Source organism: Oryctolagus cuniculus, chromosome 7 (genome assembly GCF_964237555.1).
Source record: "Oryctolagus cuniculus chromosome 7, mOryCun1.1, whole genome shotgun sequence".
Classification (NCBI taxonomy): Eukaryota; Metazoa; Chordata; class Mammalia; order Lagomorpha; family Leporidae; genus Oryctolagus; species Oryctolagus cuniculus.
This window is the reverse complement of record NC_091438.1, coordinates 147,354,864-147,376,727: the sequence shown is the minus strand read 5'-3', so window position 1 is coordinate 147,376,727 and position 21,864 is coordinate 147,354,864. Positions and strand designations below refer to the sequence as shown.

General features: G+C 52.8%; 2 long non-coding RNA genes across 3 annotated transcripts; one reads left to right on the top strand and one right to left on the bottom strand.

Moving 5' to 3' along the window:
- Positions 1–241: 241 nt before the first annotated feature.
- LOC127493476 (uncharacterized) lies at positions 242–16,790 on the bottom strand. Its single transcript, XR_011390847.1, has 4 exons — positions 16,492–16,790; positions 16,115–16,348; positions 11,225–11,365; positions 242–3,261 (listed from the first exon to the last, which is right to left on the bottom strand). It is a non-coding gene; the product is annotated as an uncharacterized lncRNA (long non-coding RNA).
- LOC108177736 (uncharacterized) lies at positions 3,281–21,864 on the top strand. 2 transcript variants are annotated; one of them, XR_011390848.1, is made up of 3 exons: positions 3,281–3,414; positions 11,203–11,490; positions 21,605–21,864. It is a non-coding gene; the product is annotated as an uncharacterized lncRNA (long non-coding RNA). The 2 variants fall into 2 exon arrangements; XR_011390849.1 differs by lacking the exon at positions 21,605–21,864 and adding an exon at positions 15,696–16,013.

Below are 21,864 nucleotides of genomic sequence, written 5' to 3'. Positions count from 1 at the left end.
GTCCCTCCTCCCTCTCCCTAGTGAGCGGGACCCCAGAGTACTGCTTGCAATTCAGAGGATACCAGGAACACACAGAGGGTTTACAATCAACACCAGGTTTAAATTCTCGCCCAGACCACCTACCCTCACTCTGCCTCAGTCGGCTCCTCTGTAGACCTGGGATGAGAATAACATCCACCTGCCTCGCAGCTGGGCCGATCAGAGGGGACGAAGGACAGAAAGTGCTGTGGGCAGCAGTTAGTTATATTGTTAAAAGATGTACTTATTTATTAAAAAGGCAGAGACAGAAGAGAGGGAAAGACAGAAAAAGAGTGTCCATCCACTGGTTCACCACCCGAATGTCTGAAAGAGCTGAGGGTGGGCCAAGCCTAAACTAGGAGCCCGGAACTCTCTCTGGATCTCCCATGTTGATGGCAGGGACCCAACTACTTTGGCTGCCATCCACTGCTTTCCAGGCAGGACATGAACCAGGTACTCTTAGGTGGGATGTAGGTGTCCCAAGCAGGGACTTGACCTGCTGCGCCTCCTCGCCCTCCCTGGGTTAGCTAATTTATGTGCAGTGATGGGACACAGCCCCTGTTAGCTGAGGTAGGTGGTGCCAGGTGAAATGAACAGCTCCTGCTGTCCAGGGGAGTATGTGCGAAGCTGAAGTCTAAGGCATGGGTCCTTGCAGTGTTTCTGGGGACTCTGGGTGGCCCATGCTGCAGCTCTGTGCTGTCATCCTCATCCAGGTTCATTGGATCCAAATTGCCAACTCTGCTTGCCTTCACATACGTTTTCTCCTTGACTGGGTTTATAGACAAGGAGAGAGGCTCAGCACGGTTAGGTTCACACAGCTAGTAAGTGACAGATCCAAGCTTTGCACCCCGATCTGCCTGGCTCCAAAGCTTGGGTCCTTCTGCATCTGGGCTTTTCCTTCTCCTTTCCTGCCAAAGGACCTCCGGAGAAGGTAGTGTGGACAGACTTAGAGGGCTTTATTCTACCAGGTAGTAAAGCAGCGGTGCGTGTGTGTGTGCATGCGTGTGGGGGTCAGCAGCATTTGGCCTAGCAGTTAAGACACCCACATCCCATTTGGGAGTACCTGGGTTCGAATCTTGGCTCCAGCTCTTGATTCCAGCTTCCTGCTAATGCAGACCCTGAGAGACAGCAGCGACGGTTCAGATGCTGGGTGCCCATGTGAGAGACCTGGATTGCATTCCCAGCCCCATATGGATGAGTGAATCAGTGGATAAAGGTTCTCTCTCCCGCCCCACTCCCGCCCTCGGCTCTCATATAATGATAGCAACAACAGTAGTAATAAAAAGCAAGGGTAGATCCGTTAGCTAGGAAGACAAGATACAGTGCTAGGGTATTAGAGGAAACTTTTCTATGCAGAGAGACAGCACAGCACATTCTTGGAAATTTAAAGCTCTCCCCGTCCTCGTCAGAGCCCTTCCTGTCCATGCTTTAGGGGATGTTTATTCTTAAAGAACAGAATGGCTGTTCCTGTGTTTAGGGTTTTGCTGTGGAGTTCAGTGCTCTCTTCCAACCCAAGGCAGGCCTGGCTTGAGCCGGCAACACCACCTTGAAGTTAAGCAGCCCCTCACTTTAGCAGGTGGGTGGCAACTGACCAAGGCGTATCCGTGGCTGGCCTGGCCTCTGGGCTGGAGGGGTGGGCACTGCAGGGGAGCAGGAAGGAAGCTGACTTTCCGGGAGCCACCATGTGCTGGGTGCTTTATAAATTCTGGCTTGTGTCGTCTGTGCTAGAGTTTTTAGGGGGTAGGTGTTATTATAATCATATTCTAGACACTTTCTAGAAGTTCAGAGATTTGTCCACACAGCTGATGGTGGTGGTGGTGGTGGGGACCCAACACTTAGGATTTGAAGCAGGCTATCGGCCCAAACACTGATGCACACAAGGACAGACAGGCTGCACAATGCCCAGACACACAGGGGCCAGTCCCCTCACCCTAGCATTTCTAGACTGAGGACGGACAAGGCACAGCCTTTGCCTCCTTTCCCTATCAAGGAAAAAGTTTGGAACTTCTAGATTTCAGAGCGCATCAGCAGGTTATGTGGGAATTTAACCTGACTTAACAAATAGCCAAAGGACAAGTGTCGTAAGAATACATTGCAGAGACCTTACTGTGTCCCAGGCCCTTTCATTCGTGGTTCCTTTGGACAGTCCCAGCCACCTATGGGACCTACTGCAGCCTGCTCTGTCTCCCTGGCCCCACTGTCCTGCCCACTTCAACTTGCCTTGTGTCTCTCAGAGTGCTGTGGCCCCTACTGGCAGGTAGCAAGGGCCTCTGAACTCAGTGTCAGCCCCATACTCACTTATGAGAGACCATATTGGTTGGGGATGGGGTAGGGTAGGGGCCGGTGCTGTGGCAGGTTCAGCTTTCACCTGCAGCGCCAGCATCCCATATGGGTGCCAGTTTGTGTCCTGGCTGCTCCACTTCAATCCAGCTCTCTGCAAATGGCCTGGGAAAGCAGCAGAAGATGGCCTGAGTGCTTGGGCCCCTGCACCCACGTGGGAGACCTGGAAGAAGCTCCTGGCTTTGGACAGGCCCAGCCCTGGACATTGCAGCCATTTGTGGGGTGAACCAGCAGATGGGAGATCTCTCTTGCTCTGTCTCTCCTCCTCTCTCTGTAACTGCCTTTCAAATAAATAAATAAATAAAACCTTCAAAACCCAAATGCTGGTTGTACTGAATGACTGATTCTGTGACACACCCCTCTTGCCCTCAGGCACAAGGGTCTTTGTACAGACAGCTGCTGACAGCTGGATTTGGTCCCCTACTAACGATGGGAGCCAGAGCAAGAAAACACACACACACACACACACACACACACACACACACAAAGCAAGAGAAGGGGAAAACCTAAAAACCTTGCAAAGCAATGCTTGCCCTTCCTAGGTAGGGTCTTGGGTTAGCCTGAGTCCCACCAGCAGGTCAAAGCCTGCTAGAGGAGGGAGGCTGGGAGGGGACACATCTGGCCACAAAGGGGCTCCCTCCCCCCCTTACCCCCCTACCGGGCACGCTCCACTGTGGGCATCCCAGAAAAGGCAGAGGTAGGGCCTGCAGCTCAGAGAGCGCCTCCTGCTGGTCCAAGCCTTTGTACTTGGGAGGGATCCTGACAGCGGCCCAGGCAGTCGCGGGTTTAAGAAGGATCCCGGGTGCTGAGCGCCAGCCACGGAGCCGGACATGTACTGTGTCCCTCTGTCCTCACGGTGGCCTCAGACGTGAGAGGTGAGGTGACTCGTCCAAGGTCACACAGCTGTGGGAGGCGGAACAGAGTGCAGAGTTTATGAGTCAGGCCACCAGCTGGAGGGGGATGGAAGGGGGAAAGAAGCTCTCATTTGAAAGTCATTTTGTTGCACAAACCTCTGTGGTGTCGGGTTCGGCTGTGTGTGTGTGTCTCAGTCTCTGGGTAAGTGAGGGGCCCTCCTGGCGTGCGTGCTGCGCGCCTGGGCTCCTGTCTGTCCCCGAGTGTCGCGCTGGGGGCCCCCAGAGACACGATTTTCCCCAGCGGTGCGGTCCCGTCTGTCCATCCTCACCCAACCTCCCTGCCAGGTGCAGGCCAGGGCCAAGAGGACAATGCGCACCAGCGCCCGGGTGGCCGCCAGACCCACTGCCTCGCCCACTGCCACCCTCCCGCCCGCACCCCGCGCCCCGGCTGCCCCCACTCTGGCCCTGCCCGACCTTCCCCGCCCGCGGCCAGCGCCCCGCGCCCCCCGCCCCCGGCGGTGGCGGCGCGCAGCTGCGGGACACACAATCGCCCGCGCCCCCTCCCCGCCCCCCGCGCAGCCCCTCGTTCAACAAAAGCCGCTTTCTTTTCCCCACAACAGATTAAAGACCAGGAGGGGGTGAAAAATAGCTTCTCCAGCCGCTGGCGGGGGAGGGGCGCGGCGAGCTGGGGCTTTGGGGACTCTTTGATGGCGAGTGTGTGGGAAACCCGGAGGAATGTGGCTGCTCGGACGCCGCGGCGGGGCCCGGCGCCGGGAGGAGGGTCCGCCCCCTCCCGGGACCCCCGCGCCCCCTGCGGCCCCGGCGCCCTCGCGCCGCCCGCACCCTGCGCGCCGCTGCCCGCTGGCTGAGCGCCTCCCGGGCGCCCCGGGCTCTGTCTCTCCCCGCAGCCCCTCAATCCGTTTTCTCAAATTCTCATTTCTGCTTCTTCTGCCTACTTCCAACTCCCGTCTTTCGGCAAGCCGCCCCTGCAGCTCGCGGTCCCTCTCCCCTCGCTGATCTCCATCCGGCCGCTCCGTATTTCTCGGTCCCTTTGTCTGAGACCCGCTCCCCCGTGCCTCTTTGTCTCTCTGTGTCTCAGCGGCTCCTGCTCAGAGCCCCTGCCTGTGGCTTCCTGGGTTGGATCCCAGGGATGAGGGACTTGGCACCTTCTCTGTCGCCCTTTCTCCTGCCTGTTTGGAGACCGGTGTAGGAAGAGAGAAGGTGGAAACCCAGGCAGGCCGCACGGGGTGGGGGTGGGGTGGGGGTGGGAGCAGGGGCCCTAGGGAGGCTGGGTCAGCCAGACCAGGACCCGAGTAGGAATCGGGGCTCTCTTGGAGGCCTCCAAAGCTTCAGAATTATTTCTGGCTCCCTTTAAGTCTCCGAAAGGAATTCCTGGCCCAGGACCGGTAGTGGCCTTGGGATCCTGATGGGAAGTGGGTTGGGTCTCCTGGCCCCCTCCTCTCTAGTCCTTGGGACCGGCTTGGGGGAGGAAAGGGGCTGTTCCAAGATAAAGATCTTCCAGGTGGCTGAGGATGAGGCCCAGAGGGGCGCTTGGCCTGGGACCTGGAACCCCAGCTTTTGCATTTGGCGCTGCCACTGGCCAGCAGCCCTGTGCAAATCCCTTCCTGCCTGGGCCTCAGTTTCCCCACCTGTAAAATGAGATATTTGTTTAGATCAGTGGTTCTCAGGCTCTATTCTGCCCACAGATCCTGAGATCTGATTTATTCCAAATGCATTGCTTTTATTAATTAATCTGCTTCCTCATTCTGTATTTATGAGACACGTGTTAGCCGGTTTCTGATTAGCATGATTCACAACCACACAGTACTGGTCTAACTCAAAGCACAAAGATGCCCCCTAGCACCCCAGTCCCAGCCAGTGACACCCCAAAGCTCTTCATGTAGGTTCCATGGAGGAGCAGAGGCTCTGGGGTCAGGCCACTTGGGTTTGAATCCTGAATCTGCCAGTGCCTGGGGATCTGACCTTGGGGAGGTCACATTCTCCTTGGGTTTCCTGACCTATAAAAAGGAGAAGTCTATAACATCCACCCGGCAAGACTGTGGTGAGCACTGCTTCAGGTAACAGGATTAAAATGGGAAAAATAGTTGTTGAATTAATAGCAGTTGTCAAGATGTTCATGCAGTCTACCAAGGCTGTCCAATAGAAATGCGACGTAAGCCAGGAAAGTTCATGGAGAGAGCTGGCTCTGTGGTGTAGAGGGTAAAGCCTCCACCTGCAGTGCCTGCATCCCATTGGGTGCCAGTTTGAGGCCCTGCTGCTCCACTTCTGATCCAGCTCCCTGCTGTTGTGCCTGGGAAAGCAGCAGAAGGTAGCCCAAGTCCTTGGGCCCCTGCACCCACTTGGGAGACCCAGAAGAAGCTCCTGGCTCCTGGTTTAGCCTGGTCCAGCCCTGGCTGTTGCAGCCATTTGGGGAGTGAACCAGTGGATGGTAGACCTCTCTCTCTCTCTCTCTCTCTCTGCCTCTCCATCTCTGGAATTCTGACTTTCAAATAAAATAAGTAAGTCTAATGTAGGATACTGGCATCACAGTGGCTTAACTCACTGTGTCACAAGACAGACCCCCTAAGCTTTTTGTATCACAATAAACTTATTTTGTAATTCCATTTTTCCACATTTTCTTTGAAAATCAGAGAGATGTTCCATTTGCTGGTTCATTCCTCAAATGGTTGCAACAGCCAGGGCGGAGCCAGTCTGAAGCCAGGAGCCCAGAAACCCAATATGGGTGTCCCACGTGAGTGGCAGAGACCCACGTAGTTGAGCAGTCATCTCCTTCACATTAGCAGGAAGCTGGAATGAGAGGCAGAGCTGAGATTCAAACCTAGCACTCCTAATTGGGATGCTGGGATGCAGTCATTGCAATCAGCATGTTAGCTGCTGAGCCAAGTACCTGCCTGCTTCACAAACTTTCTAAAAAATATGTATTCAGGGCTGGCACAGCCAGTAAAACCCCTGCCTGCAGTGCCAGCATCCCATACAGGCGCCAGGTCAAGTCCCGGCTGCTCCACTTCCGATCCAGCTCTCTGCTATGGCCCAAGAGCTTGGGTCCCTGCGCCCGTGTGGGAGACCTGGAAGAAGCTCCTGGCTCTTGACTTCTGACTGGCCCAGCTCCAGTCGTTGCAGCCATCTAGGGAGTGAACCAGGGGATGGAAGATCTCTCTCTCTCTCTCTCTGCCTCTGCCTCTCTGTCACTCTACCTTTCAAGTAAATAAACATTTTAAGAATATGTATTCATCTTTATTTATTTGAAAGACAGGGTGACAGAGAGAGAGAAAGAGAGAATCTTCCATACTTCCCAAATGTCCTCAACAGCCAGTGTTGGGCTAGGCAGAAGCCAGGAGCCAGAAACTCCATGTGGGTCTGTCACACAGGTGGCACAGGCCCAAGTACTCAAGCCGTCCTCTGTTGCCTCTCAGGAAGCTGGATCACAAGACAGAGGTGGGGCTTGATCCCAGGTACTCTGATACGGGCTGCAGGCTTCCCAAGCAGTGGCTTAGCCGGCTGTGTCACGAGGCCCACCTCTCCACAACTTTTTGAGGTTTCCTTGTATGTAATTTTATATTTTCCAATAGCCACATTTTTCAGAATATTGAAACTGGGCCAGTGTGTGGCCTAACAGCTTAAGCCGACGCTTAGGATGCTGGCATCCTCCTTTATTGGAGCACTGGCTGCTCTGCCCTTTTTTTTTTTTTTTTTTTTAATTTATTTATTTGAAAGTCAGAGTTACACAGAGAGAGAAGGAGAGGCAGAGAGTGACAGAGAGGGGTCTTCCATCTGCTGGTTCACTCCCCAATTCACTGCAATGGCTGGAGCTGTGCTGAACTGAAGCCAGGAGCTTCTTCCGGGTCTCCTACACAGGTGCAGGAGCCCAAGGACTTGGGCCCTCTTCCACTGCTTTCCCAGGCCATAGCAGTGACAGCTCTGCTTCTGATCCAGCTCCCTGATATGCACCTGGGAAGGCAGTGGATTATAGTTTAAGTGCTTGAGCCCCTGCCACCTCTGGGAGAAACCAGGATGGAGTTCTGGCTCCTGGCTTTGTCCTGGCCCAGACCTGGATGTTGAGGGCATTTAGGGAAGAAGCCACATATAACAGATCCCTCTTTGCATTGCCCGTTCTGTCTCTGCTTGTCAAGTAAGTAAATATTTTTTTATTTTATTTGAAAAGTCAGAATTTATTTATTTGAAAGTCAGAATTACATACAGAGAGAGGAGAGCCAGAGAGAAAGAGAGATCTTCCATCCGCTGGTTCACTCCCCGATTGGCCACATGGCCAGAGCTGCGCCGATCCGAAACCAGGAGCCAGGAGCTTCTTCTGGGTCTCCCACACGGGTGCAGGGGCCCAAGCACTTGGATCATCCTCTACTGCTATCCCAGGCCATAGCAGGGAGCTGGATTGAAGTGGAGCAACTGGGACTAGAACCGGCACCCATATGGGATGCCGGCACTTCAGGCCAGGACATTAACCCGCTGCGCCACAGTGCCGGCCATAAATAAATCTTTAAAAAATAAAATAAAAAAGGATAGTGAGATTAAATTTGTGATTATTTTAATTTATTTTTTAAAAAAGACTTATTTATTTGAGAGGCAGAGTTACAGAGAGAAGGAGAGACAGAGAGAAAGCTCTTCCATCCGTTGGTTCACTCCCCAAATGGCTGCCATAGCTGGAGCTGGGCCAATCTGAAGCCAGGAGCCAGGATCTTCTTCCGGGTCTCCCCGGAGGGTGCAGGGACCCAAGCATTTGGGCCATCTTCTACTGCTTTCTCAGGCCACAACAGAGAGCTCAATCAGAAGTGGAGCAGCCAGGACTCGAACTGGTGTCCCATGAGATGTGGGCACTGCAGGTGGGGACTTAGTACTCTATGACACAGCGGCAGCCCCTGTGATAATTTTAAATTTTGTTTATTTGAATCTCAGAGAGAGATCTTCTATCCACTAGTTCACTCCCAGAATGGCCACAACCTCTGGGGCTGGGCCAAATTGAAGCCAGGATTCAGGAACTCCGCCTAGGTCTCCCATCTGGGTGGCAGGGGCCCAAGTACTTGGGCCATCCTCTGCTGCCTTCCCAGGCACTTTAACAGGGAGCTGGATCAGAAGCAGAATGACCAGGATTTGACCCAGTGCTCTGATACGGGATGCCAGTGTTGCAAACGGCACTTAACCTGCTGTGGCACAACGCTGGCTCTGAATTAATTTTAATAATTTATTTTACCTAGCCCAATGACATCCAAAAATTATCTCAGCATGTAATTAATACAAAAAATATGATTTTTCATACTAAATCCAAAAATCTGGTGTGCATTTTACAATTCAGCACATCTGTTTGGACTGGCCACATTTCAAGTGCTCAGTAGACAAACCTGGCTAGTGGCTACTGATCGGACAACATGGATCCGGTTGGTAAAAGAAAGTCAAGGCAGACAATAGAGAGAGGAGAGGAGCTGAGCTTTGAAGCCAGCTGAGATTCTGACAGTTGGAGAACAGTCAGGAGGAGGACAGGAGGGAGAGGACAGAAAATGGGGTGGACAGAGGTGCTGCTCAAGCTCTCCCGGGCACAAGCAGGAAGGGCGGACACGCATCAGGGTTGCGGAAGTGGTGCTGGTGTTGTGGTGCGGCCAATTAAGCCACAGCCTGAGAGGCTGGCGTCCCATATCAGAATGCATGTTCAAGTCCCAGCGGCTCCACTTCCATTCCGGCTACCTGCTAACGTGCCTGGAAGAGCAGAAGAAGATGGCCCGAGTACTTGGACCCCTGCTACACATGTGGGAGACCCAGAAGAAGTTCCTAGCTCCTGGGTTTGGCCTGGCCCAGCTCTGACCATTGCAGCCATTTGGGGAGTGAGCCAGTGGATGGAAGATCTATCTCTCCCTCTCTCTTTGTCACTCTGCCTTTCAACCAAATAAAATTAATCTTTTATCACTCCCCAAATGGCTGTGATGGTGAGGAACTTCCTCCGGGTCTCCCACGTGGGTGCAGAAGCCCAAAATTTGGGCCGTCCTCTGCTGCTTTCCCAGGCACCTTATCAGGGAGCTGGATCGGAAGTGGAGCAGCCGGGACTTGAACTGGTGCCCATGTGGGATGCTGGTGGTGCAGACCATGGCTTAACTTGTTATGCCTCTAACAGAAATCTTTAAAAACCAAAAAGACTGGGTTAAGCGGATGGAGGCGGGCTGTCTGGGGAGTACTGAGTGCTGGGCTACAGAGCATAAAGAATGAGAGCATGATTGGGTGGGGGTGGGGCAAGAATGTGGTCAATGCTTCAGAGCCGCTGTCACCCTGAGACACCCTCTGCCCGGGCGGGAGCAGCGGGACTGCTGGTACTCGGACTGTACCTGATTCTACTGAAGCTTTGATTGGTTCCAGCTCCTGGTTATTGAGGAGTTACTGTGACCAGGCATCATGCTAAGCACTTTTTGCTACATATCTCACTTAATTCTCTCAAGAAACCCTCATACATTGCCGATGAGAGTGTAAAACTTTGGAAATTAGTCTGGCAGTTTTTAAAAAAGCTAAACGGAGAGATGGCATCACGGTGTGGCGGGTTAAAGTGCCGCTTGGGATGTCTGCAACCCGTATCAGAGCACCGGAGTGAATCGCGGCTGCTCCTCTTCTGACCCAGCTCTCTGCTATGGCCTGGGAAAGCAGTGGAGGATGGCCCAAGTCCTTGGGCCCCTGCACCCACGTGGGAGACCTGGGAGAAGCTCCTGGCTCCTGACTTCAGATCAGTGCAGCTCTGGCTATGGCAGCTGTTTGGGGAGTGAACCAGTGGAGGGAAGACACCTCTGTCTCTCTGTGTGCCTCTGCCTCTCTGTAGCTCTGCCTTTCAAATAAATAAATAAATAAATCTTTAAAAAAAAAAAAAAAAGAAAAAGAAAGCGTATGTCTACCCAAAGACTTGTACAGACAGGGATGCTCTTAGCAGCGTCGTTCACAACAGCCAACAACGGGAAGCGACTCAAATGTCCATCAGCTGCCGAATGATCAGCGAATATGCGGTCTCATCACACAGTGGGATAGCAGACAGAGGCAGCAGCGGGCGTGGACCTCAAAGGAGGCCGAGCGAAAGGAGCAAGGCGCAAAGGACCACCAGTGTGTGGCTCCACTTATGAGAAGCTTCCAGAAGAGGCAAATCCACAGAGAGAAAGTAGACGAGTGGTTGCCTAGAGCTGGTGGCCGGGAGAGGGAGTCATTGCTAATGCGCACAGGGTGATTCTGGGGGCGTGATGAAAATATTCCAAAGTTGATGTGGTGCTGGTTGCACAACTCTGTAAATATGCTAAAAACCATTGAATTGCAGACTTCATGTGGGTGGATTTTATGGTATGCAAATTATACCTCCGTAAAACTCTCTAAAAAAGGAATTCTCCCAACAACTTTCATGATAGGCACTGCTGTTGACCCATTTGACAGCTTTCAGAAGCCCCAGGAAGGCGCAGCCACTTTGCCCGGGGCCCACTGAGCTGGGAGTGGAGGCTCCAGGCCTGCAACGCTGTGCTGCTGACCTGTGGCTTGGGCAGTGCCTTCTGCCTTCCTGGGCCTTTTAACCCGCCAGCTTGGTGCCAGTGGTGGTTTTCCATGGCAGCAACTGCGCCTTCAGTGGCAAGGGTCAGGACGGCAGCAGGGAGCCTGGGGTAGTTTGCAGATTCTGGAAAGCCTCCTCGTGAGTTGGTGGGAGTTATCTGGGGCCATCGTCATGCTTTGACACCCCCTCCCCAGCCCGGTCTCCTTCGTGGTGGAGAGAGGAACTTGGTTCCAAAGCTGAGCCCAGAATACAAGCGGGAGACTTGACCTGACTCACCCTGGAATCTACAGGGGTCACGGTGGTGGGAGGGGCTGACCCCAAACCAAACTCACAAACCAAGAAGCCAACGGCCCCACTCAGCCCTGCGACCATGTATTCAAACCATCAGACAGCCTCAGGTTGAAGGCCAGGGGGCCTGGGGGTCACACTCCTGTCTTCTGTCTCCAAACTCAGTGTCCCCGTGGAATCTGCCTACCTTCTCCGAGCCAAGTCTCAGTTTCATCCACATCAGAGTGCTCGAGTTCCAGTCCTGGCTCCGCTTCTGATCCAGCTTCCTGCTGATGTGCATCCCGGGAGGCAGCAGGTGATGGCTCAAGTTCCTGGGTCCCTGCCGCCCCTGTGGGAGACCTGGATTGAGTTACAGACTCCTGGCTTCAGTCTGGCCCAGCCCTGGCTGTTTCAGATGTTTGGAGAACGAGCCAATGGATGGAAGAGCTCTGTCTCCTTTTCTTTTGAATATGAGTAAGTAGAACATATTTTAAAATCATGCTAAATCTGTAATAAAAATTAAACAAGGTTAAGAAAAGGTTGAAGATAGTAGATAACAAGAGGTAGCATTTATGGGCCCTGATTTTGTGCTGTTTCAAGTGCTTTAGACACATTAATTTTTTTCTAAAGATTTTATTTATTTATTTGAGAGGTAGCATTACAGACACAGAGAAGGAGAGACAGAGAGAGAGGTCTTCCATCTGCTGGTTCACTCCCCAGATGGCCACAACATCTGGAGCTGCGCCGATCCGAAGCCAGGAGCCAGGAGCTTCTTCCTGGTTTCCCACGTGAGTGCCCAAGCCCAAGGGCCCAAGCACTTGGGCCATCTTCCACTGACTTCCCAGGTGCGTTAGCAGGGAACTGGAGCCGCCAAGACAAGAACTGGCGCCCATAAGGATGCCGGTGCTGCAGGAGGAGGCTTAGCCCACTGGGCCACACCACTGGCCCCACACTAATTCATTCACCTTCATACAACCTATGAAGCAGGTCATAGTGTCTCTCCCATTTTACAGGTGAGGAAGCTGAGGCTCAGAGAAGTTAAATATGTTGTTCACGAGCACACCATGTAGAAGGGCCTTGGCTAGCTCCAGAGCCATAGCTTGGGCGCCATTCAGAATGGGATGGGCTAGAACTGGAGCCGGCACCTGCCTGGCTTGTTGAAGTCCTGCCATGTGAGCATAAGGAAGAGCAGCCACCAGCTCAGATGACAGCTGGTCGGTCGGAGAAGCTGGCCAGCTTTGTGAACACCTCTCTCACCATTTGGAGCCTTCCTGCGGTCAGATCACAGGTGCAGTCCGGTCACCATGACAACCGCACTCATGGTCTCACCTCCGCTGCCAACTATTGTGTTTTCAACGATCCCAAGTTCATGACAGGATTTCGAGTTAGTATTTTCAATAGGAAATACTTTCACCTGGTTCAAAATTCAAGCATCAGGAAAAGGCGCAAGGTGAAAAAGCCGCCTTCCCAGGCCCGCCCCTGCCGGCTGCCACCTGCCGCCTGCCGCCCGCCAGGGGAAGAACTGGGCTGTTTTGAAATGAGAAAAGCTGAACTTGTCTGTCCTGGAGACTCGAGGCGTGAGGCCCACCTTGCTCTGGTTCATTTCTTCAGGCCGCCTCAGCCTGACTTCCTGTGCCCTTTGATGCACCGCTGCTTCCTGCAGGTGACGGCTGGCCCCTTAGGGAGTTGGCAGGTCCCTTCTCCGGCTGAACTTTCCCCCGAGGTGCCCGCTCCAGTACCCACCACGCCCCTGACCGCGGTCCTTCCCGCCCCCGAGCCCAGCTGGTTCCGCATCCCTGAGGGCCTGCAGAGCCTGGAAATGCCCGAGAACATCTCCCCACGGCCGACAGGGTGCAGGTGGACGCAGGAGCCACACCTGGGTGGCTGCAGGCCAAATCTAGCCAATGAGGTTTTTTTTTTTTTTATAAACCTGCCCCAGTGATTTCAAAATTAGAAAGCTTCACCTGAAAATCTGCTTTCCCAGCTTCACTTGAAACAGCTGACCCCGTCACCCCAAAGCCCTCTTCATGCACTGCGCAGCCGGGGCAGGGCGGCAGTTGCCCCTTTAGAGGGAGCACCTGCTCTCTGGGTTGTCACGGCCCCACCACTCCCTGCTGGTTAGTGTGATGCACAGAGCAGTAGTCCTCCCTACTCCAAAGACATCCAAGTTGTAATCCCTGGAATTTGTGAATGTATTATCTTAAACGGCAAGCAGGAATGCAGGTTGCAGATGGAATTAAGGATGCTCATCGGTTGGCCTTAAAAGAGGAGAGGTTATCCGGTATTATTGGGGGGGGGGGTCCAATATAGTCACAAGGGCCTTTAGAAGTAGGAGAGGAAGGGGTGTGCATTTGGCCAGGTGGTGAAGACACTGCCTGGGATGACTTGAGCCCCGAGCAGATTGCCTGGGTTCAAGTCCTCACTCTGTTCCCAATTATTCCAGCCTCCTATTAGTGCACACCCTGGGAGGCAGCAGGTGACAGATCAAGAAGCTAGGTCCCTGCCACCCACATGAGAGACCCTGGTTGAGTTCCCAGCTCCTGACTTTGACCTGGCCCAGCCTTGACTGTTGCAGACTTCTGGAGAGTGAACCAGTGGATGGGAGTTCTGTCTGTCTCTCTCTGCCTTGCAAGTAAATAAAATAAAGAAGTGTGTTGAAAGAGTGGAAGAGGGAGGCAGAAGAGAAAGTCAGAGAGGTGTTGTGTTCCTGGCTTTGAAGTTGGAGGCAAGGGGCCGGCACTGTGGTGTAGTGGGTAAAGCTGCCGCCTGCAGTGCTGCCATCCCATATGGGCACCAGTTCTAGTCCCGGCTGCTCCACTTCTGATCCAGCTCTCTGCTATGGCCTGGGAAAGCAGTAGAAGATGGCCCAAATGCTTGGGCCCCTGCACCCATGTGGGAGACCTGGAAGAAGCTCCTAGCTCCTGGCTTTTGATTGACCCAGCTCCGGCCATTGCACCCATTTGGGGAATGAACAAGCAGATAGAAGACCCCTCTCTCCCTGTCTCTCCCTCTCTGTCTGTAACTCTACCTCTCGAATAAATACATAAATAAATATTTTTTTTAATTAAGCTGCATTTAGGGTAGCAGGATCTAAGAAAAATCTCATGGCCAAGGGCACATAGGTGGACCAAACCTTATACACCGAGAAGGCCTCCGATCTTCCCAGCCCTGTGTCCTTAAATGGCCTCAAGGTTTTTTAACCTGGGCTTTCTTTACAATTCTTCCACCTCTCTTCTGCATATCCCAGGCAGGACTGATCATTTATTTAGATATTTTTAGGGAACACTCAAATAACTCTTATCTGGCAACAGGCACTGTTCTAAGTGTGTTGCGAACGTAACTTACTTAACGACTAGAGCGAGTACAGACGCTGGCGCTGCAGATGAGGAAGCTGAGGCACAAGGAGATGGATTGGCCCAGAGCCAGGTTAGAGAGCAGCTGCACTTTCTGAACCCCAAGTCTCTTAGCAGTTCCACGGGGGTGGATATGAGGGGACGCGGAAAAGTTCGAGAGGTGTACAGGTTAAGCCCCCACTTGTGATGCAGGCAGCCATGTCGGAGCAGCAGCATAAGACCCTGGTCTGGTTTGAGTCTTGGCTACTCTGCCTCTGATCCAGCTCCCCGCTAATGCACACCCTCAGAGGCAGCGGGTGATGGCCCGAGTACTTGGGTCCCTGCCACCCATGTGGGAGACCTGAATTGAGTTCCAGGCTCCTGGCTTCGACCTGGCCCTGCCCCATTGTAGCCATCTGGGGAGTGAACCAACAGTTGGAAGATTCTCTCTCTCTCTCTCTCTCTCTCTCTCTCTCTCTCTCTCTCATTCTTTCAAATACATGACTAAAAAGAAAAGTAATTTAAAAGATATATTTATTTTGGGGCAAGAACATTGAAATCCATGTAGTTTGTTTTTCATGGTATGCCTTTTCCACGAACTTTTTGAAGGCCCCACCCACAAGCAGGCCCTGTGACTGGCAGGGTCGCTCAGCTCTGGCACACCTGTGGGCTGGGTGAGTCCTTGCTGTGGGGGCCTGTCTTGGGCAGGGCAGGATGTTCAGAAACTTCCTTGGCCTCTACCCACAAAATTCCAGTAGCAACCCCCACCCAGGTGGTGACAGGCCTAAGTGTCTTCAAACCTTGCCGAATGTCCCCTGGGGGCAAAGTCAACCTTGGTTGAGAATCAGCGCCTCAAGGGATCCCGGGGAGGATTAGACAAGTGAATGCGGCCCTTCCCGTTCCTTCTAGACCTATGCTGGGGAATCCTGACTGCCTAGAACCCCCTCGTTCTTTCTGTTCCTCTGTTAACTTTTTTATTTTTAAATCTTTTTTAATTTTTAAAAAATCATTTAGAAGGCAGACAGAGAGAGAGAGAGAGAGAGAGAGGGAGGGAGGGAGAGATTTTCCATCCACTGGTTCACTACCCAAATGCCCACAAGAACTGGGCCTGGGGCAGGTGGAAGTAAGGGACTCAGAATTTCATTTGGGTTGCCCATGTGGTGGCAGGGGCCAAAGTACCTGAGGTGTCCCCTGCTGCTGCCCAGGGTGCACATTTGTAGGAAGCTGGAACGGGAAGCTGAGCCATCACTAGGACGCATGGACTCTGCTATGGGATGCAGGTGTCTCAAATACTGTTCTCCAGCCATTGCACCTGCTGCTCAGCTAACACTGAAAATACACCCGTAGGGGTCTGCACCGTGACACAGCGGTGAAGCCACTGCCTGCAGTGCTGGCATCCCATAAGGGCACTGGTTCAAGTCCTCGCTGCTCCACTTCCGATCCAGCTCTCTGCTATGGCCTGGGAAAGCAGTAGAAGATGGCCCAAGTCCTTGGGCCTCTGTACCCATGTGGGAGATGAAACTTCTGGCTCCTGGCTTCAGCCAGGCCCAGTCCTGGCTGTTGTGACCATCTGGGGAGTGAACCAGTGGATGGAAAATCTCTCTCTCTAATTCTTCAAATAAATAAATAAATCTTGAAAAAAAAAAAAAAAGAAAGAAAAGAAAAGACACCTGCCTACATGAAGACTGGGTGCCTGAGAGCTTGTCACAAATCCCACACTGGCTCTGGGACTCAGACCTGATTCTGGTCCTGTCACTCTCACCAACCTGCTATGGGACTTGGCTGCCCCATCTCCCATCTCGAGCCTCAGTTTCCCCATGTGTGCAATGAGGGCTTGACCCAGAAACTTTCTAAGAGGTCTTCTCACTGCAGAAATCCGCGGCTGGGTGATTCATACCAGATACAAACAAATTCCCTTCACAAAGTCCGAATTCTTCTGAAGACTTAGTCATTCCAGGGTTTGAACTTTCTCGCAGAAACCATTTGAAAAATTCATCCAGCTTAAAAAAAAAAAGAGAGAGAGAGCTATTAAAAGAAAGTAAAAGTTTCAAAACTAAATCCTAAGCAAACAACACTGAAAACAATACACACAGACACACATGCACACAGCACCCAAGGTAACTCTGAGAACAGGATATGAAACCTTGCAGGCCTGCACCGAGAAATGATTCACAGGCCTTTTGAGATGCTTCTATTTCAAGACATGATCCGCCCACTGGATCTGGTGGCTCCAGAAACAAAATAAACCTAAAGAAGCCGCAGTTTCTTATCGCCAGGCAGGGTGAGCTTCGCCGGCTCCTGCAGGTCTGCAGAGCCCTGAGCAGAAGACCAGGTTGGGGCCTGTGAATTCCCTTGCTGCTCTATTTCAAGCTGCAAGCTGCTGGTTTGTTTAGAGAGTCTTTTGCATCCCCCCTTGCTTGGCTGACCCAAAGCACCACAGCCTCTTGGGCTCAGAGCACAACCTGCAAGTTCCTAAGTTTAGCTCAGCAAGTGCGCATGGCTCTGTCCCACTGGATTCTGGGCCGGTCGCTGAAGTTGCCTTCAGCTAAGTAACCCGGTCTGGCTTTGCTTGTGCATATCAATATTCTACTTGCCCCTGGGTCAGGAAACAAGAGTTTTAGCACACTATTCAAAATGTCATCTCTTATGTAAAGTACAAAACATAAAAATAACTCATTTGTTCAATGAGATGCCTATTGAGTGCTTGTATTCCAAATCCTAGGCTAAGAGGCAGGGATGGACTGGTGGTGAAATACAGCCCCCAAGACCAGCACTGTGGCACAGCTGGTTAAACTGCTGCCTGTGACGTGGGCGTCCCATGTAAGAGTGCGGGTGCAAGTCCCAGCTGCTTCGCTTTTGTTCTAGCTCCCTGGTAATGTGCCTGGGAAGGCAGCAGAAGATGGCTCAAGTGTTCGGGTCCCTGTTCCCACATGGGAGACCCAGATGGAATTTTTGGCTTATGGTTTCTGCCTGGTCCAGCCCAGTCCTGGGTGTTGTGGCCATCTAGGGAGTAAGCCAGCAGATAGAAGACCTCTCTCTTCCTGCCACCCTCCTCATAAGTCTGCCTTTCTAATAAATAAATACTTCTCTTTTTTAAAGATAAAGAAATCCACATTTAAAAAATATATAGCCCCTGCCTTCCAGAAGCTCTGTTACAGAGGAAATGCAGACGTGTTAAATGTAGAAGAGATGTCTGGGGGCCGGCGCTTTGGTGCAGCAGGTAAAGCTTCGGCCTACAGCACCGGCATCCCATATGGGCACTAGTTCGAGTCCTGGCTGTTCCACTTCCAATCCAGCTCCCTGCTAATGCACCTGGGAAAGCAGTGGAAGATGTCTCAAGTGCTTGGGCCCCTGCACCCACGTGGGAGACCTGGAAGAAGCTCCTGGCTCCTAGCTTCAGATAGGCTCAGCTCTGGTTGTTGCAGCCATTTGGGGAGTGAACCAGCGGATGGAAGACATTTCTCTCTGTCTCTCCCTCTCTGTAACTCTGCCTTTCAAATAAATGAATAAATATTAAAAAGAAGAAGAGGAGGAGATTCTGTATGGAGCTTCCCTTGTGGGAGATGCCAAGGCTGGAGAAAAACTGAAAGAGCGCTTGTGATCCAGTGACGTGCAGGCTCTTCTTCAAAGATTTATTGTCTCATTTGACAGGCAGAGGAGTGGAGATGCTGGGACCCACATCCCAAGCAGCAGCTTAACCCGTGGCGCCACAGCCCTGGCCCCAGTTACACACATTCCTATCTGTACTTACCCTTGTTCTCGTCTTGTCTTTAAACTTTGGCAGATGCTTCACTGGCCCAAGCCTAGCCTCTGGCCCTCTCACTTCCTCGTCTTGGTCACTGCGGCGTGGCATCTTCCCTCCTCTCCTTGGGCTCTGTCCTCCGGGGCCTGTGCAAGCCCACTTCCCCCGGGAGGCGTTTGCAGCCCCATCTGGCCACATCCTCCTGGCTTTCCAGGACACGGATCGCGTGCGTGCCTCCTGGCTTGCAGCCTGCTCTGCCTTGTGTTTCTATAGTGAACTTTCACCCGACCCGTGAATTAGGGGAAAGAGGACAGGAACTGACACTACTGAGTGTGGGTGCCAGGCACTGTGCTAGCGCCTCACTGTACGTTCCATGCCGGGTGCCTAGAGGTGTTCATGAAGTCCTGGGTGAATGAATGCTTGGGGGCTTGCACTTCAAACTAGTAATGAATCTGTGAGGCAAATGCTGTTCCTATTCCCATTTTACAAGTGGAGAAACTGGGACAAAACCAGGAAAAACCTTCAATCATTGAAGTCTGTCTTTCTTTTTAAAAATATTTATTGTATGTACTTGAAAGGCAGAGTGACAGAAGAGGATTGAGGGAGACAGAGAGAGAGGGAGAGAGAGAGAGAGAGAGAGAGGTCTTCCATCCACTGGGTCACACTCCAAATGTTCACAGTGACCAGGGCTGGGCCAGACCGAAACCAGGAGCCAGAAGCTTCTTCTAGGTCACCCACGTGGGTGCAGGGTCCAAGGACTTGGGCCGTCTTCTACTGCTTTCCCAGGCACATTATCAGGGAGCTGGCTAGGAGGTGGAGCAGCCGGGACTGGAACCGGTGCCCATATGGGATGCCAGTGTCACCGAAGGCCTGATCCCGCTATGAACTTTGTGAAGTATCGTAGTCCAAGCTCTGACCCCGGAACCTGTGGAGAGCATCTTATTTGGAAGCAGGGCATTTACAGATGTAATTAAGAACGGGCTGGCGCCGTGGCTCACTAGGCTAATCCTCTGCCTGCAGTGCTGGCACACCGGGTTCTAGTCCAGGTCGGGGCGCCGGATTCTGTCCCAGTTGTTCCTTTTCCAGGGCAGCTCTCTGCTGTGGCCAGGGAGTGCAGTGGAGGATGGCCCAAGTGCTTGGGCCCTGCACCCCATGGGAGACCAGGAAGAAGCACCTGGCTCCTGGCTTCGGATCAGTGCGGTGCGCCGGCCACAGTGTGCCAGCCACAGCGGCCATTGGAGGGTGAACCAATGGTAAAGGAAGACCTTTCTCCTTTCTCTCTCTCTCTCTCTCTCTCTCACTGTCCACTCTGCCTGAAAAAACAAACAAACAAACAAACAAACAAACAAAAAACCTTGAAATGAGATCATCCTGTGTACAGGGTGGACTCTGAACCAAAGACTGCAGTTCCTGCAAGAACAAGGAAAGTGAGACTGAAGACGCAGGGAGAAGTGTGCCGGCAGAGGCAGAGGCTGTGGCGCTCCTACTCCGAGCCGAGGATGCCGAGCCGCACTGGCAGCCGCCGGGAGCTAACAGGGTAGCGTGGCACGGGTTGTCCCTCAGAGCGTCTAGGGGAAGCCAGCACCTCAAGTCTGGAATGCTGGCCTCCAGAGCAGTCAGAGAAAATATGTCTATGGCTGTCGGTTCGAGTCCTGGCTGCCCCTCTTCCAATCCAGCTCTCTGCTGGTGGCCTGGGAAAGCAGCAGAAGATGGCCCAAGTGCTTGGGTCCTTGGGGTGCCCACGTGGGAGACGGGAAGAAGCTCAAACGGCCATCATGGCTGGAGCTGGACCGATCTGAAGCTTTGAGGAGTGAGCCACCATATGGAAGATCTCTCTTTCTCTCTCTCTCTGCCTCTGCCTCTCTGTAACTCTGCCTATCAAATAAATAAATAAATCTAAAAAAAAAAAAACAAACAAAAATATGTCTAATGTTAGAAGCCACCAAGTTTGCAGCTGCCGGAGGAGGGCAAGGAGGAAAAACACCCTGGCCAGAAAATTCATGGCTTATAGGAAATAGCTTCAAGTTTAAAATCTTTTATTTATTTTCATTTTATTTAAAGGGAGAGTGAGAGAGAGATGAGGAGAGATCTTTCCTCTGCTGATTCACTCCCCAGATGCCTACAATAGTCAGGGCTGGACCAAGCTGAAGCCCAGAGCCAGTAACTCCAGCTGGGTCTACCATATGGGTGGCAGGGACCCAGCTACTTGAGCCATCACCACTGCCTCCCACTGTGTGCGTTTGCAGGAGACTGGAGCGGAAGTGGAGTTGCTGGGACTCGAACCAGGTACTCTGTTAGGACGTGTGGGTGTCCCAACCAGCGGCTTAAGTGCTGAGCCAAATGCTCTCCCTGTCTCTAGTGTCTTTTAGACAAGACTTTGGCTCCTACCTGGTCTATCATCTTGAGCAGTTGGCTTTGCTTCCCACAGCCTCAGTTTCCCCCTTTGTGTGTGGGGGGGGTCACAGTGACAGTCTGTGACAATGACAGTGACAGTGATAGCCTAAGTCAGCCTGGCTATCAGGCCACAGCTACCCTTGATGAAGACGCTGGGTTTGGCATGCACAATCTCACGGTTTCACGGGTGAAGACATCTCCACCTGGCGTTGATTCACTCTGGGGCCATGTGATAATTCATGCAAACAGCATGCACTCCGGGGTCAGCCGGAACCCACCCGGCTCCGCATGTCCCAGCTGCTTGAGCTTGTGCCACGCTTGCGTCTCTGTACTTCCCATCCCCGGTGAAATGGGCATGGGACGGCCCCAGCTTCTTGTTCATGTGATGACAGGATGAGTGATGTCACGCGTGCAGTGATGAGCTCCGTGGAGAGGAGGGTGCAGTTCCGGTGTGGAGTCAGTGGCCGCAGAGAGGAAGTGGCCACCGCTGCTCAAGTGGGTGGTTGGCGAGGGGACAGTCCAGAAAGAACCGGCGAGTCAGAAGAGGACGGCAACAGCTGGTGGCTGCTTTTCCCAGAGGAGGAATGAGGAACAGCCAGGGCTTTTGGGCAGCTGCTTCCTGGGGCTGTGATGTCAGCAGCCCAGCCAGGAGGCCGCAGTACCAGCGACTGCCTCGCAGCTGGCCGGCTCCACTTCCTGTGCCCTGAGCCCGTCCTCGCTGCCTTTCTCATGACCCCCAGGAGGCAGCTGGGCTGCGGCTCAAGGAGCCGCTTGCAGGAGCGGCGCTCTCTGCAAGTCGGGAGAGCGGGCCCCCACCCTTCCCTGGGACTCCTGAACCTCCCAAGTGACGCTTGTCCGCTGCCTCCAAGCCCTGGGGTGCAGCGGGAGGGCCTCCAAGACCACTGAGGTTGGAGGAGGCAAGGGGTCCTCTGAGCAGGCTGCGTTCTGATGCTGCTCCCCCCGCTCTTCAGAGCGGCCCCACTTCTATCTTGTTTATATATCGGGTCTTCATGTCAAATTTAATTCAAGAAGAACAGATTCGATGACAAAAGTAAGTTAAAAAAAACTCCAGCAGCCCATAGCAGAGGGCTGACTCAAGTCCTGTTTGCTCTGCTTCCAGTCCAGCTCCATGCTACTGTGCCTTGGAAGGCAGCAGAAGATGGCCCAAGTCCTTGAGCTCCCCTGCCACCCACGTGGGAGACCCACATACAGTTCCTGGCTCCTGGCTTCAGCCTGGCCCAATCCTAGCTGTTGCCGCCATTTGGGGAATGAACCAAGGGATGAAAGATCTGTGTGTGTGTGTGTGTGTGTGTGTGTCCCTCTCTCTCTGTAACTCTGCCTTTCAAATAAACTTTTAAAATATTTTTTATAAAAAGAAAA